Here is an 18049-nt window from a genome sequence, read left to right as displayed (position 1 = left end):
CTCCAGACAATCACTGGTTTTCTACAAGAAGATCTATATTCGTCCAGTCACAGACATTTATAAGCATAATTGTTGGTTAATTGTCTGTGTTTATTTTTATGATAAATGTTTCAAAGCTGCTGTTCTCTGGGGTTTTCACATAAAGGAAGATACTTGTTGGAATTTTAACCACACTACAATTAAAATGAAATGCAATCAATAAAATATTAATGCAGGTATGCTTGAAGATCAATTACCTAATGGTTAGGTCCATACCCATCATTCTTTAGCTTTCTGAAGGTCAATATATAGCACAGTCAATGAGTTAACCAGCAAATCAAAAACATAGTATCTGTCTAGTTGTGAGTCTATTATTAATTCCTTAATAAAGTGCATGACTTGATATGAGTTTATGCGGCCTATTCTTTTTAAAACCTTCTGCCAGAGTGAGTTGCTACTTTAAAGTCTGGGATTAGTGAATAATATTTTTAGTGCTAGGTATCATTATAATACCATAGGAAGTAGACAGAATCAAAGGATGTTAAAGTAAGAAATGACTAGGCAGATCCCTTCCCCACCCTTTCCCACTGAAAATCAGTGAAGAAAAGAAGGTTGCTCAATGTCTCACAGTTAGTTGGGACCTGGCACCCAGGTCTCCTGGTTCCTCGGCTCTTGCTCGCAAAACACCAAGCCACTGAATTTCAAGATCCTAACCCAGGGTCTGGTTCTGCAGATACTGTGGGTAATTTGCCTTGCAACTTGTAGGACTGGCCTGTGTTCTTTGTTTTCTAAGCAGAGTGCAGTAGGAATTAAGTAGGTGAAAGCAGAAGGGAGCAGCTTGCACTAACTGAAAATGCAGTCTCACAGTGGCAGGTGCCCTGGGCGCTTTGTGAGGCTGCTTTCGGTGAGGGTGATCCGCCTATCTCCCACTCAGAAGTGAGTGTCTGAAGTGACTAGCACCAGCTTTAATCTTATGAAAAGTATCACCTCTAAGTCCCAGGCAGATGGATGGAACTCCTTGGAGTTCCTGCCAAGTAAAATGGATTATTGAAAAATAGTGATATCTCACTCGTCAGTATGTTCACAGTTTTATGTTCACAGTAGAAGTCAAAAAATAACAATGAATTTCCCTGCTCATTTTCCATTACTACTTTCTATGCAAGTCAGCTTTAGTTACTCATTTTACTTCATGCTAGGTAACAGAAAGATTCTAAGCTTTGATCATTTGTGTAACTCTAGCAGCCCTACAAAGGAGAAAGTAGTCTTTCTTTTTTTTAATAGTCAGTTACAATGTGTCAGTTTCTAATGTATAGCACAACGTCCTTGTCATGCACATACATACATATACTCATGTTCATATTCTTTTTCATTAAGGGTTATTACAAGATATTGAATGTAGTTCCCTGTGCTATACAGAAGAAATTTATTTTTAAATCTATTTTTATATATATTGGCCAGCTTTTGCAAATCTCAAATTCCCAAATTTATCCCTTCCCACCTCCTTTCCCCTGGTAACCATAAGATTGTTTACTATGCCTGAGAGTCTGTTTTTGTTTTGTAAATGAGTTCATTAGTATCTTCTTTTTTTCTTTTTTTAAATTCCACATATGAGTGATATCAGATGGTATTTTTCTTTCTCTTTCTGGCTTACTTCACTTAGAATGATAATCTCTAGTTCCATCCATATTGCTTCAAATGGCATTATTTTATTCTTTTTTATGACTGAGTAGTATTCCATTATAAAAATATACCACAGCTTCTTTATCCAGTCACCTGTTGATGAACATTTAGGTTGCTTCCATGTCTTAGCTATTGTAAATAGTGCTGCTATGAATACTGAGGAGCATGTATGTTTTTGAATTAGAGTTCCCTCCAGATATATGCCCAGGAGTGGAATTGCTGGGTCATATGATAAGCCTATTTTTAATTTTTTGAGGAATCTCCATACTATTTTCCATAATGGCTGCACCAAACTACATTCCCACCAGCAGTATAGGAGGGTTCCCTTTTCTCTACACCCTTTCCAGCAGAGCTACAGTAATCAAAACAGCATGGTACTGGCATAAAAACAGACATGGATCAATGAAACAGAAGAGAGAGCCCAGAAATAAACCTACAGAACTATGGTCAATTAATCTTTGACAAAGGAGGCAAGAATATACCATGGAGAAAAGACAGTCTCTTCAGCAAGTGGATAGCAGCATGGAAGTCAATGAAGTTAGAACACTCCTTCACACCAGACACACACAAAAAAACTCAAAATGGCTTAAAGACTTAAATATAAGACAAGACACAGTAAACCTCCTAGAAGAAAACATAGGAAAAACATTCTCAAACATAAATCTTAGCAATGTTCTCTTAAGACAGTCTACCCAGGCAATAGCAATAACAGCAAAAATTAACGAATGGGACCTAGTTAAACTTAAAAGCTTTTGCACAGCAGAGGAAATCATAAGCAAAACAAAAAAATCTACAGAATTGGAGAAAATATTTGCAAATGATGTGACTGACAAAGGTTTAATTTCCAGAACATATAAACAGCTCATACAACTTAATAAGAAAAAAACAAACAGCCCAATCCAAAAATAGACATAAGAGCTAAACAAGCAGTTCTGCAGTGAAGACATACAAATGGCCAATAGGCACATGAAAAAATGCTCAATATCAGTAATTATCAGAGAAATGCAAATCAAAACTACAGTGAGGTATCACCTCACACCAGTCAGAATGGCCATCATTCAGAAGTTCACGAACGAGAAAGTAAAGTTCTTGAACTGAGGTTTCACTCTGTGTCTAAGTGTACAAGCTTATAGCAAGAAACAAACACAAAGTTATAAGCAGAAATAGCTATTCATTTCAGTTTTTAAAACAATCACTTTCATCATGTAAATGGTCACTGGGCCATTAGAGCAAGCTGAAGTTGAGTAAGTTTGGCAATATTACCAAAACTGCATCAATTCTTTATCAAAATACAGCTACTTTGTTAAACTGATCACAGCATTTGCCTTTTGGCTCCACTAAAAATCGTTTTGACTGATTTAATGACATTTTCCAATTTGATTGTTAGATAAAGGTCTTCTGCAACAACCAAATCACACTGACCAGCTGAATCCTCACTTCTGCTCTTATTCACACTTCCTCATTATCTTTTCATGTCTGAACAAGTTACCCAGAATCATGGAGGAGAGAGAAGAGTCAGCTTTTCCTACCAGATGTCTGTGTCTCAGCTTTTCAAACACCAGCAGAGTAACGTACTTCTGTGTCTCCGGCGTGTCTGTAAATTGCAATCCCTGATTTCCAGCATAATAAACTGTGATAGCTGGCAGAGGCCTTGGACAACATACAACCCAGTGTTTCCCAGGTTGAGGGATGTGTACCGTTAGTGTGTACAAGATAATTTTAGGAGGCATGTCAATGTTGAACAATGCAATGAAAAACTCACTACAGACTGAAAAATTGTACTGAACACTGGAATTTGACACAACACTGTAAAATGATTATGAATCAATAAAAATGTAAAAAAAAAACTCACTACATTTCAGGTTTTTTGAGACTTCTAATTATATCAAGAAGAAAGTCAGGCTGGTGCTGACAAAGAACTATCCAACAGTTTTCCTTTTTAAGAAATAGAAGGCAAGCCTCAGGCTCAGTCTTTAGCATGCAACAGTGTGAAGCTAGAACTTAACAGGACTATACGGTTTTCATGAAATTAATTTTTTCCTGGTTATTGTCTGTTTACGGCAGGGTCACAAAACTTCCTTTTAAAACACAATTGTTTAAGTCAAAAATAAGTTAATTTAAAGATAAAAAGTCAGAAAAATTACTGCAGTAATATTTGTACAGTAGTTCGAATATTAAATAAAGGCTGTAGTCACTTATATGTTAAAAATCAGGACGTCTGTGTGAGTGACTACAGCTGGGGCAGCTGGAGACCACCTGTTTCACTGGACAGAGAGGAAACCCCAAGCTTCAAGAGGACAGAGCATCCCAAAGTCAAGGCTGCAGTCCATGGGCCACTCAGCAAGTACATATCACCCCTTCATTTGAATCATTTCCAAAAAATGACTCGTATAAATAACTTTTCTCAAAGTGGCCTTTTCCCCATCACTTTGTGAACAATATACATTAAGTCTGACCTTGAAAAACAAACAAGCAAAAAATTTCTTCATTCTCATGGCTAGATAAGGTTATTGAAGAGGAACTCAGTTTAACAATATTAGGAAAATTAAACTCGATTTGTGAGACATGAATTAGTTAAAAAGAGAAGTGGCGAAAAAATTCCCCAGTATGAAACTTTAAGTTTAAATTCAAAGCTTAACAAGTATGTTTTTTTTTTCTCTTTTGAGGTTAGTTTTCCTAAGTAAATCAAACTGTTTTATTTTGTTTTAAATTTATAAGTCTTGAATACTTGGAAACATAGCAAGACTAATTTTCTAACCAATGAACTTTTTTTAAAACATGTACAAGAGTTCATTGAAATACAAAGCTAAAATTCTACTAGGGAAAAGTTCATGTTAAGGGGAAATTATGTGTCTTGCAAATCTTGAAAATATTATAATTAAACTTATGGTCTGAGAAAAGAAACCTAGAGGTTTTCATTAAACCCAAAGATTCTTGACAGAAACTATCTCTGCAAGATGTGAGAGGAATGTAAACACAAATTCCTTCCACTAAAAGAGACTCTGGGCCTCAAAGGTACTGGACACTCAGCTGAGGAGATACTCCGGAAGACAGGGAACAAAATTTCAGAATGATAGAATGGTCACTGGACTACTGGCTTTTTAAAGAAATTCAATAAAAGATTTCCGCTTATTATCTTGTCCACTTATTTTCTGTTAACTGAAGCCTGCCCCTCGTTGCAGGAATGGAGGAGGAGAAGAGGTGGGCAGCAGGGTCACACTGGTTAATCAATCCATTGGGTGTTACGGTCTGCACTGTATGTGGAAAGAGGTGGACCAGCGTAAGCATTTAATATGTTTAAAATTCCAGGTGGGTGGGAACTAATTCCTTAACTTTGCTCTGTCTCAGTTTTTTTCACTCGAACCATGGGACTAATAGGCATCTGTGTCACTGAGTGGTCTAAAGGAAGAACTAACAGCTACTAACGAAGTATGAAGTCCAAGTGTTGAAATGGGAAATAATTAGGCTGCTTCTCTTAATGCCTAAGTAGCAACCAGGTTGTAAACTAGGGACAGAGGAAATTTACTACTTTTTTCAAGTAACTAATACCCTCCCGTATTAAGGACTCCCATTTTCAGACCCTGTGACATTTCATTCCTGATTCTGAGAGCTCAGGTGAATAGCCACGAGAGGAGGTTCAGTCTCTGGAATATTCGAAGGCGCCGTATTGCCTGACACTACGGAATCAGTGAAGGGAGGCTGCTGGACATAGCTCATCAGGGGAGAAAGATACTGCTCTGCTCTCTCAGATTTTCTTCTAAGAATTCATGAGTAGACTTCTTTCTGATGTAGAGTATCTGACCAAGCAGATGTGGCAACCTTGTGAAACTGGGGATCACCTGTGAACCATTCTCACAAGGGCCAGAACTCATCTTGACAGCATCCTGACTCACTCGTGAGACTGCCGTCATCCCTCATCCGGGATTATCATGTCGTGCACCATAATGATGCAGGATTCCATCTCAGTGCCCAACCTTTATAAATGTCTCTCCTGTAACCTCCCTTGAAAAGAAAGAGAGGCTAGACTAGAAAGCAACACGCCTTGTGTGTGAAGACTCCACAATGCTTCTCTAGCAAACTGTGTCAGCGTGAGCTCGTTTAGCTTCTGTGACCCACAAGTGACTTTTAAGTCTTTGCTTTTGCTTAGAAGTTTTAACGGCTTTATATGTGCTGAAAACCTCTCCTGGTCCATCGGCGAGGAATCAGACACAGAGAGCTATTTACTTATTTATCAATTCCACATCATCCTATAGTTCTGTCATCATTGGAATAGACCCCAATACTCAGCCTTGCATTCAGATGTTTCTTCTACAATTCAGCACCCAGTAGCATCCTCTGTCTTAGCTTTCACCCTTTCCAGGTGAGTTCAGAAAGAACTCTCATCTCCGGTCCGCCTCTGCTCATTTGTGAAGGATGTTACGGGGGCCCCACTGACAGATGAGGGAACTGAGCCTCGAGGTGTACTTTACTCAAAGTATGTGCAGGCATATCTCATTTTATCGCAATTTGCTTTATTGTGCTTCACAGATACTGTGTTGTTTCTTTTTTTTCCCCCCACAAATTGAAGGTTTGTGGTGAACTTGCATCGAGCAAGTCTATCAGCGTTATTTTTCCAACAGCGTTTGTTCACTTTATGTCTCTGTCACATTTTGGCAATTCTCACAGTATTTCAAAATGTCATCATTATTTTATTTTTTATAGTGACCTGTGATCAGTGATCTTTGATGTTACTATTATAATCCTTTCAGGGCACCACAAACCACGCCCATATGAGACAGTGAACTTAACTAATGTTCTGACTGCTCGCTCCACTGACCAGCCGTTCCCCATCTCTCTCTCTTTCCTCGGGTCTCCCATTGTCTGAGACACAACAATATTGACAATAGGCCAATTAATAACCCTTTCATGGCCTCTAAGTATTCAACTGAAAGGAAGGGTCACACATCTCTCAGTTTAAGTCAAAAGGTAGAAATAATTAAGCTTAGTGAGGAAGGCATGTTGAAAGCGGAGACAGGCCAAAAGCTAGGTCTCTAGTGCCAAACAGTCAGCCAAGTTTTAAATGCAAAAGAAAAGTTCTTGAAGGAAATTAAAAGTGCTACTTCAGTGAACACATGAATGATAAGAAAGTAAAATAGCCTTATGGCCGATATGGAGAAAGTTTTAATGGTCTGGATAGAAAGTCAAACCAGCTACAACATTCCCTTAAGCCAAAGACTAATCCAGAGCAAGGCCCTGACTCTCTGCAATTCTGTGAAGGCTGAGAGAGGTGAGGAAGCTGCAGAAGGAAAGTTTCAAGTTAACAGAGGTTGGTACATGAGGTTGAAGGAAAGACAGCACCTCCAAAATCAGAGGTGAAGCAGCAATTGCTGACGCTGAAGCTGCAGCAGGTTATCCAGAAGACCTAGGTGAGACCATCAATGGAGGTGATTATACCACAACTGATTTTCAAGGTAGATGAAACAGCCTTCTTTCAGAAGAAAATGCCATTTAGGACTTTAATTGCTAGAGAGGAGAAGTCAATACCTGGCTTCAAAGCTTCAAAAGACAGACTGAATCTAATTTTGGGCTAATGCAGCTTGTGACTTTAAATTGAAGTGCTCGTTTACCATTTTGAAAAGCCCAAGACCCTTAAGAATTACGCTGAACCTCCTCTGCCTGTGCTCTCTAAATGGTACCATAAAGCCTGGGTGACAGCACATCTGCTTACAACGTGGCTTGCTGAATATTTTAAGCCCATTGTTGAGACCTAAAGCTCAGAAAAAAAATATTCATTTCAAAATATTACTGCTCATTGACAATGTACCCGGTCACCCCAAATTAATGATGTTTTCATGGCTGCCAACAGAACACCCATTCTACAGCCCATGGATCAAGGAGTACTTTCAACTTTCAAGTCTTATTAATTAAGAAACACATTTTGTAAGACCATAGCTGCCACACACAGTGATTCCTCTGATGGATCTGGGCAAAGCAAATTGAAAAATTTCTGGAAAAAATTCACCATTCTAGATGCCATTAAGAATATTCGTGATTCATGGGAAGAGGTCAAAAAATCAGCATTGACAGGAGTTGGAAAGAATTGATTCTAACCCTCATGGATGACCTTGAGGGGGTCAAGACTTCAGTGGAGGAAGAGGTGCAGCTGTGGTGGAAATAACTAGAGAACTTGAAATAGAAGTGTAGCCTGAAGATGTGACTGAACGGCTACAATCTCATGATCAAATGTTAACAGGTGAGGGGTTGCTTCTTATGGACGAGCAAAGAAAATAGAAGAAATCTACTCCTGATGAAGATGCTGTGCAGATTACTGCAATGACAACAAAAGATTTAGAATATTACATAAACTTAGTTGATAAGGCAGTGACTGGGTTTGAGAGGTTGACTCCAACTTTGAAAGAAGTTCTACTGTTGGTAAAATGCTATCAAACGGTGTTTCATGCTACAGAGAAACTGCTTGTGAAAGAGTCAGCAAGGCAAGCTTCATCACTGTCTTATTTTAAGAAATTGCTACAGCCACCCCAACTTTCTGCAACCACCACCTGATCAGCAGCCATCAGCATCAAGGCAAGAGCCTCCACCAGCAAAAAGATGGTGACTCGCAGAAGGCTCACATAATGGTTAGCATTTTTTAGCAATAAAGTAGTTTTTAATTAAGGCTCGTACATTGTTTTTGGTGCATGATGCTATTGCACACTTCATAGACTACAGAACAGTGTAAACATAATATGGACTGGGAAACCAAAACAATTGTGACTTACCTTATTGAAATATTCACTTTCCTGTGGTGGTCTGGAACCGAACCGGCAAGATCTTCAAGGTTTGCCTGTACCTAGCTGACGGAGGAGAAGTCACCTTAGTTAGCTATATAAAGCATTCATTCTTTTCAGTAAAAAAAAAAAAAAAAAAAAAAACCCGCTGATTTTGTTGCCAGGGCTTCTGACTCAGTAGTCACTCATCTTTCATGTCAGTCTTCCTTAACTGACCTACTGCTTAGCTCTTCTGCTCAGCAAATACGGGCCACGCTATTTAGTTGAATGGAAGTCACCTGGAATTTTCCCCACCACCACCCTCCCCGCCCCTCTGTCAATAGCACACATACCTTTGCCCTTTAACCAATCACATAAGAATTTTCTTATTCTCTGTTATCCGTAAGTACTTAAAGAGAGCTTTAAATAATTCTCTAAAGGAAACTAGTGTTATTTGCAACCTTAATAATTCATTTGTACAAAATTTAAATTTTCTAATGAGGTATTATAAGTTAAAAATATTATTGGATCTTTTGGTTTCATCATATTTGCTTGAGGAAATGACCAGAGCTTGACCCCTCAGCTATATAGTCATCACAGAAAAAGTGAAGACCTTCGGATTGTTTGGAACTTAGTTTTGTCAGGGCAGATGCCGTTACCTTTTATATGTTTTCCTCTTCTTTGTTAGTGCTACAGTAGATAATTATAATCAAGCAGCCCAGGACCATGAGAATTAAATTGTCCTGAATGATGTTTGATTTCTGCCCACTCTGAAAGGACAAGGATGTAAGGCCAAAGGGGAAATTTTTCTTTCTTTCATCCATCCTTGATGAGTGGATTTTTTAAATAATAATTTAAACATAACAAATTTTAAGGTGACTTTCTTTTTCGTGGCTTAATTCTACATTCTATTTTAGGGAGAAGGAGCTGAAATCTCTGAGAGGTGTTGCACTCAATTATTTACATTGAACATAATGTTGGCTGAGTATCTAATATACACTAATCAGACACTCAATGTTACCGAGACATGTAGATAAATGTAGATGAACACGACACAGGCCTTAGAATTTGACCAAGGAGAAATGTGTGTAAGAAATTAATTACAAGCACATGTTTTAATGACACAATTGGGAAAGATTTCACAGAGGAGTCATATTGGAGATGGTCCCAGAAGACTGAATTTGGAGGGAGCAAGAACATTTCACATAGAAGGAATAATTATGCGAAAGTACAGAAAGATGCAAGTTGGAAATGTTAAGTTCCGAGGTAGATATCTCAAAAACTCAAATTTGAAGTCAAAGTTCATCAATTTTTTTTCTCTCCTCCAGTCCTTTAAGAAGTCTAATTTATTAGGTTAGTGATATCACTTTAATCTGATGCATTGTTTAATTGCTTCAGTGATCAGACTTAAATAGTCTTTTCACAGTATTTCTCCTCCACAACCTCTGGTGGCCGGAAAGGTACTAGCAGAGAAGTGACCTGACATTAGGAGCCCTGAATGGTGACAAACGGGTCGTTTTCTCCAAAACATGGGTGCTCATGAAAGAGCATGTTGTAAGATGCTTGAGCCCTATAGTCTAGGTGCTATTACAAAACAGCATGGAATTGGTAATGACACCTAAGCTTCAGGGAACTAAAGCTTGGGGTTGAGAGAGGGGTTTTAATATAGCATCGTATACCTGAGGCAGGGAGACAATGACGTGAAAGTTCCCTTGCAAATGATGATGCAGAGTAGTGAGGTTGTCATGGGGCCGCCCTTTATACAAGGAGACATTTTGGCATGGTGTGAGGTGGCTGAACATTTCTAAAAAGCATTAGGATTATGTTTTTTACTTTCCTTATGATAGTAATTTTACATGTAGGTAATCAAGGATCACTGAACAGCAAAGCATCTACTTCAGGTATCTGCATGCGTTCATTCAAGATGACTCTATGGAGCAGACTCAGGCACTCAGGATACAAAAAAAGAAAAATGAAAAGGGGAAAAGGCCATAATTATTTCCCTTAAGGTGCTACCATTGTGAGATTGGGAAGAATATGTTAATGTGCCAAAGGGCAGGCTGAAGACTTTATGAACCATGCTCACTTTGGGGAGGTACCACAGTGGTGGGGATGGTTAAAGCTCAAGAGTAAGAGAAGTCATTCCAATTACACCCGAATAGTCATTTGAAACCTCCCTCCTTTAGCATGGGTAAACTTTTTTTTCTGGTAGAATACAGTTGTCTGGAAATCTTCAGTAGTCTGGAAGTCTCAGGATGCCATAGAAACCAGTGACCCCGAATAAGACTGCAAAAATATTTCAATCTTTGGGACACTCAGATAGAGCCAAGAATCCACTGCCTACTCCTCCTATTTCAGCCGTACCCATTAAAGTAAGTCATCAGAATTAGTGTTCTCTTTGACGAGCCATTAATGAGCTGACATCTAATTTTACTATGTATCATGCGTAAATTATTCACTTATACCAGAACAAAGAGGATGACCACGGCCGCTGATCAGCCTCCATCCACAGGCTATGTGGAGGATTTTCATGGGAACTCCCGTTCTGGAATCACATTTTGAGAACCACTGCCCCATTGTACTTTATGCTGGTATCTTCTTGGAGGGTATATGTCTGGGATATATATATATACACATATATATATATACACACATATATATATACACACACACAGACATACACACACATACAGATGGAAATTTCATGCTTCTAGTAGGGCCACAGATGGAAACTTGAATGTGCAACTTTCAGGAAAACTTCAGAAAAGCTTCAGGCTGATACATTCACACTTTACTCACTAGATCGTCTGGAAATGATTTTTGGTCAGAATAGGTTTGAGATTTGTTTTTGCTGTATTTTGAAGCGTAGGAAGTTTCTTTTCTTTTTCATCTGTGATGTTTAGAATTCCAGCCATATCTGCACACTTTTATCAGAGATGTTTAATCATTTTTTGGTTTACTTCTCAAGAAGCCTGAAATGAGGTTGGGTTTTATATGACTTTGACTGATTAAATAAATATGCAATTGAGGGAAAGTCCACCTCATTTTTAATTTGCGTTTTTCTTAGAGAATGTATATTTACCAGTCTCTAGTCTCAAATTTTTGTCATCATTGCAGTGGTCTCTGGCTGGGCACATGCATAAACCATGCACACATACCCACACACACTCCCATCACACCCTTCCACACTATTACATAAAGTTTAGGAGTTTGTCATTCTAGTTGCCACTGGTTGAAATTCTAATATCAAAAAAGAATGAAACAAATTGAGAAATCCTTACATCTTATTTCATCTAAGTACTCAGCAAGGGAGATGCGCTAGAGTTGAAAAATGGTGGCGATATGGACTAGATTTCCTATCCAGCAGGGAGATTTATAGCATGAATAAGATGCCAAGAATTGAACCAGTAGGGTTCTGTGTATGATTGTTTTAAAAGGGAAAAAATGTTCTACAGGACTCATGAGCCATTATTTCAAATGCTTGTGTAAATATACTTTAGTTCATCATCACTTTTTCCAATTATGTTTATGTTCAGGTTGGAAGTACAGCCTCTGCTTCCTTGTTTGAAATGCCACCAACCGAACCAGCATTTTCATTAATACAAACAATGTTTACAGTGCCAGAAATGATGGTAGGAGTATAGGAGTCTCTTGAGTAATAATTATTATAATTTTGTAGATAAAATTACATTCTTTTTATTTCTAAAAATATGATTTGCACACCTAAGTAGATTAGGAATTAAATCATAGTTTCTGAATAAAACACTATTTTATTTTTCAGCTCAGTTATACAATCACTAAATATTTGGACACATACCTATAGCTTTGTTTGTAACTTAAGTTTTATTCTTAAAAGATGATAAAATATTTTAACTGCATTAAATATTTTAACTGCTTTAAATATGGCGTAGTGGTTAAGAGTAAGGACTTGGAGAAAACAGCCTGAGTTTGAGTCGTAGCCTCACTGGTTAATTATCTCCATGACCTTGGAAAGCTGCCAGCTCTCTCTATGCCAGTTTCCTCATCTATAAAATGGGGGTAAGAGTAGATTTTATTTCAGAGGTGTGTTGCAAAGATTAAATTAGTAAACATTCGTTAGAGAGAACAGTGAAATTAAAGTGCTTCCTCCTGCTAATATGGCATTTCACAATTGTAAACAGGGTTTCAAGAAGGAATAAAATGAGAAATATGCAAGGTATGGCACAACCAAACAGAAAGAAGTCTTTACAAGCACTAGGCTGTAAAGGACACCTTTACATCTTTGGCTTACTCCAAGAACCAGGATAGGATCTGTAAATATTATTGAGTCTTCCAGACCCAGGCATCTTTCCTTAATAATACCTGAAGACAATGTTTTAAAATATTTAAAGATCATCAAAAAGCTAATCAAGAATAACTGAGTGTGGAATTAACTGACTTTCTGCTTTACTGTCCCAGGTTCTCCAGTTTGCAAAGTTGATATATTGGGCATGTGACCCTCCTTCCTACGTTTAGCTTTTGATTCATTTCATCATTCTTTCTGATCTAATGTAGTTCAAACTTGGCTCATTATTATCTTCCTTCTTTGTCAACTATTCCTTGCTGCTCTTTCTGCTGCTCACCCTAATTCCACCTTTTCCAAACTCAAATTGAATTTTTAAAAGGAATACATGCTATCCCACTTCACTTGGTTGCTTACATCCAGCTGTCTCACTTCTAGACAGCATAAGAGACATACTGTGTGTCAGTGGAATGAATGATGGTTACCGCCCTGCTAGTACTCAGTGCTAACAATGCTAGTTGATTTCTCACCAGTACCTCTAAATCAAAGTAGGTAAGAATGGTTTTGTGGTACAATAAACTACTTTAAAGATATTGGTCTGTTCCTACTGCTTGAAGCCACAGGTTTGAAGAACAGAGAACCGTATATCTTTGGATCTGAACTGGTGACCTAGACATGAGTTCCAGCACCTGTTAAATACCCCAGGGCTATTCTAGCTCGTAAAGTGATGACTCACTACTTGCATGAGAGCAGACGTTAAGGAAGAGAAAAAGGACACGCTGAAAACCAAGCCTGAACTAAGGACCTTTATAAAATCACTCTAATACTTGATCAACTATGCTCAGTGGGAAGACTTGCTTTATTGAATCCATGCTTTATCAGAATCCCTTCTCAGAAGACACCTTGTTTGAAAAAAAAAAAAATCTTTGTTCACCAGAAAGCACTTTAGATAGTGGAAGGAAGAAAGACTAGAGATGGTAATTATTCCATGTCCTCATCCCTACCTTTGTCCTTTTTCACTGAAATTTAAGCAGAGCAGCATGGGGAGCAAAATGTGGCAGCGTGGAAAAAGGAACTCGACTAGGCGATGGGGTCAGGGTGTGAGTCTAAGGTCTGTTACTTGGGAAAAACCATTTCTCTGCTTAACTTTCAACATCTATTTTTATAAGAAGGTCATAATATGTACCTCACAGAAATGGGGTGAAAATTAAATGAGATCTTTATATGCTGCAATGGTAATATTAGACATTATTATTGTTTTTTACTAGGGATAAATAATGTTGATGTTATAGATCTGAATAACTAAGTTTCCAAAACCAAACTAGAGATATGATTTTCTCGACTTTTGGGTCCCAGAAATTCATAATCTGCTCATCTTCTGGGATGCAGTATGTGGAACGCACAGAGCTCAAACACTAGAATCTGAGAGATCTGAAGGCAAACTTCAGTTAAGGCACTTTGAATTCACTTATTCATCAGTGCCAGTCAAGTCTCTGACCCTTGGCTTTCCTTTCTGTAATACGGGGCTTATAACCCTCATTTTGCAGAGTTGTGGAGAGGATTAGCAATGATGTATGATGGCGCCTAGCACAGGGAATCGTTCACAGTAAACAACCGTTATATTAGAGGATATTTTTTGTTTTCTGCTTTTTTTACACCTTCATATTATCATCCATAAATGAGGTGCTTTGGCTCACAATTGCTTTATAGGTCTTCAAGCATTGTGCATAATGAATAGTAAATACTGACAAGATTGTACCTTAAAAAGATGAGTCATTTGAACTGATAAATCATAACATTTTAATACAGTGGGTTCAGAAATTCTTTTCTGTTCAGATATCCTGGAAAATCTTTAGCAACTTAAGTTTCTGAGGAACATAAACACTGATAAGACACAGTTACTGTCTTCAGAAAGCTTATGTCTTAGGTAGGAGGCATTTCTTTCATTAATATCTGTGTCCAGCCAAATGTTGTCTTTGTAGGTGATGGGACTATGAAATAAGAAAAAGAAGAATGCTTTCAAAGATTAGACAGCAGTCTTTGAAGTCATCCTTCCGTCAAACGGGTTGAGTGATGGGGAAGTGGGTTGTGGGGGGGAGGGGATTAAAGTCTGTTAACTGCATTCTATATGTCAGGCACAGTACTAGGCAATTCACATTCTTTGTTTTAATTAATCCTAAAAGCAATCCTATGAGATGGGTTGCAAAATGTTGACTTTATGGTTGAACACAACTGGTAATCTCAGAGAGGTGAAACAGCCTTATCTAAGATCACACCTGCAGAGAGCACTGAAGATGGGATTTCAGTCGTTAACACAGGGAGTGGAATTAGAAAGTGGGTTTTGTTCAACTTAATAGAAAAAATTTAACCTGAGTATCTTATCTTCTCCAAAAATTTCTTATTTTCCCTCCTGAATTTTCTCCTCCCCTTCTCTGCCAGGCCCAACAGTGAATTCAGTTCTGGATTTTGGAGCTCTCTGATCAGGGCTAGAGCCGTCTTTCTGTGCACATAAGCCAGAGGGCTTATCCTATTTTTTAACCTGCATTCTTATAGCAAGGAGAACTGATAGCTATTTCAGATGTGCTAGTATTTAGCATCCATATGAAAGGAAACTCACCCGACATTAATTTCATTGTAGAAATACGGTACAGCATACCCCACAATTAAGATATATGACTCAATCATTTATCCGTTTATTTGACAAATTCTACTGATTATTGCTCTCACTCCCTCAATAAGTCATAAAACTTCAAAAAGCAGTTTTAGGTAATCAGTATAGCCAGCCACAAGTATCAAATTAACGTGGCTTAGCAGAAAGGATTTTTCCCCCTTATGTATCAACAAATCTGAGGATGGATAACCTGGGATAGGTAAAGAAGAAGGATGAGGGCGTGAAGAGATCAGGAGTCTTTTTCCTTTTTCTCTTCTTTCACTTTTCCTTCCTTCCTTCCTTCCTGTCTCTCTTTCTCTCTTTCTTTCTTTCTTTCTTTCTTTCTTCTTTCTTTCTTTCTTTTTTTCTTGTGGTTAGAACACTTAACATGAAATCTATCCTCATAACTAGAGATCTGCTGTACAACTGAGTCTATCTCTTAAAAAAAAATTCTGCTAAGCCCCAGCTACCAATTTCATCTTACATCTCCTTGGTCAGAATCTATCACATGGTTACTCCTAGGAGCAAGGAGAGTTGTGTTGTGGTCTGGATTATAAAAATTGGAAGAAAAATAAAAATTTTACCAGTGAGACAGAAAGAAGTCTTTTTAGAATATCAAGAATTTTAGTTTTCCAGCCTCCATAATTAAGACAAGCAATGCAAAAAAAGGGCTATGAATGGCTTTGAGGAAGCCATCAGCTCATCCATGATGTTAGCCATAGGGAGCTACCGGTCCTGCCTGCACTGTTTGATACCACAAAGGACATCCTGGTTTTACTACTTATTATGAATCACGTTTAATTTTCTTGACGTCTGTCAAGCTTAGTTTCTCTATTTATAAAACAGAAATAATTATAGTGCTTATTTTAAAGTATTCTAATGACCATTTTATAAGGTGGTAAATTTTTAAAAAGTGCTTAACAGTGTGCCTGGCACATAGTAAACTTTAATAAATACATGTAACTATAACATATAATCATTGATGTTCACAAAGCATAACACTCATCCTTCTCCTTGACCAGAGTGAGCCTTTTTACATTGTCTGCATATTGCCTTTAGTTTTTCCACTTTGTTTTGTTATTTTTTTGTCCTAGGAATACCCTTCCTGAGCTCTGGATGTGTCCTCCGAGAAGGTACCCATGACATGGACCACACTGGGCACCAACTCAGATACTGGGGGGAGAGTCCATGACTGCTGAGTGCAGACCTGCTGATCACCAAGCCCCTTGAAGCAGAGCTGCTGAGCTGGGGGCTGGTGCTGCCTGGAAGCGCTGAGAGATGCCACACCAATCCACAGCAAGGTCTTTATTGTTGGAACTCTTGTGTAATGACGTCTTTATTCATGTGAAAATACAGGATGAATTTCAACTATATGATATTGTTTATGCTCATCAGAAATGTTATTTGTCTTTACAAAGCCTGGTTTCAATGAACCGGCTATGTAATGGATATTAAATAAACATGGAATTTTACATGTTCATAATATTTGGTTTCTTGTTGTGATTTTGATGAACTATACTTTCAAGCACTGTCAGTTCATCCTTATTTACAAACGAAATGTTTGCTTGTAGCAGAGTGATGTAGTGACTTGCTTTATTTTAAGATAAGTCAACTTTTCTATTCAATGTTTAATGTGAAACTGACTCAAAATGTTCTTTTAGGCCACATTTACATTTCTCTCTGTATAACATGCATTTTACTATTTTAACGTAATGCTGTGAGCTATATAAACCAGACACTCTAATTCTGTTTTTAATGTATTTTTTCAAGATAAATAATTTATAATGCACTAATACAAGTAAGGAGCTCATATTAAAAGACTTATATTATATGACCTACTGAAAATGATCTATGGAAACTGACTCTCTTAAAAGTAATTTTATGAAATTATTTTGTATAAAATTGACTTCCTTATATGAATTCTTGAAAACAAATATGAAACAAAAAGAACTTGAAATCTCCCTCTTCATCCTATGCACTGAAGAGAAAAGTAATCAAATACTTCCTAACTTTATGATTTTGGGGTTTCTTAGAAAAAGAAACCAGATGAATAGTAACCATTTTAGTTGCACATATCAGCTCTGGCCACCAATTTAAAATAAAAATCCTTTTCAAAGTTAATCTAGTCTTTTCACATCTTCAAAGTAATATAGTTGTATTTGTGAAATGTTTTTATCTTGCCATCTAGGGGAAGAAATGTCATTGATTTTTATTTTTTTAATTCAGAAGGCTGAAAATAAGTAACCCTAAGCCCGTGTTCCTTCATCCTGCAGCCTCTCTTTGTAACAGGCACCATGTAAGTACTCATATGCATCACATGAGGTAAGAAAAGCTATGCAAGGGCAAATAAATATTCCAAGCATTAAGGTTCCTTTAACCTTGAAAGAGCTTGCTTAAAATGGGTACCCATGGCATTCCATGACCAGCTCATGGTTATCGTGTACATATCCGTGTATTCAACACTCTGCCACTCTGGGGAGGTACCAGGAATATTGTGGGGAAGGGAAAGCTGACCAGCGTTCGGAGAGGGTTTCAAATGACAAGGTTGTGGTGTCTTTATACCTGGTGTCTGGTCTTTAGTTTTGAAAGTGAGGTGGTGGTGGAAAGAGGGGAAGAGAAACGAGGAGAGAATTTGGGAACCTGAAAAGAAGAGATGAAGGGGTCGAGGAAGTCTAGGAATTTTAGTGTTGAAGTGCTAATTGCTATGATCATGCTTCAGAGCATCCTAGCACC

General features: G+C 37.8%; 1 long non-coding RNA gene across 1 annotated transcript in view; it reads left to right on the top strand.

Annotated features, from left to right (window-relative positions):
• The window catches only part of LOC107034348 (uncharacterized), a 128855-nt gene extending 111243 nt beyond the window's left edge, over window positions 1–17612 (top strand). The window contains exons 7-8 of the long non-coding RNA XR_012071339.1: window positions 16411–16617; window positions 17543–17612. This is a non-coding gene — a long non-coding RNA (uncharacterized lncRNA). The remainder of the gene's footprint in view (window positions 1–16410; window positions 16618–17542) is intronic.
• Window positions 17613–18049: the final 437 nt, after the last annotated feature.

This window comes from Vicugna pacos, chromosome 3 (genome assembly GCF_048564905.1).
Source record: "Vicugna pacos chromosome 3, VicPac4, whole genome shotgun sequence".
In the NCBI taxonomy this organism is placed as follows: Eukaryota; Metazoa; Chordata; class Mammalia; order Artiodactyla; family Camelidae; genus Vicugna; species Vicugna pacos.
This window is presented reverse-complemented; position numbering and strand designations above follow the sequence as displayed.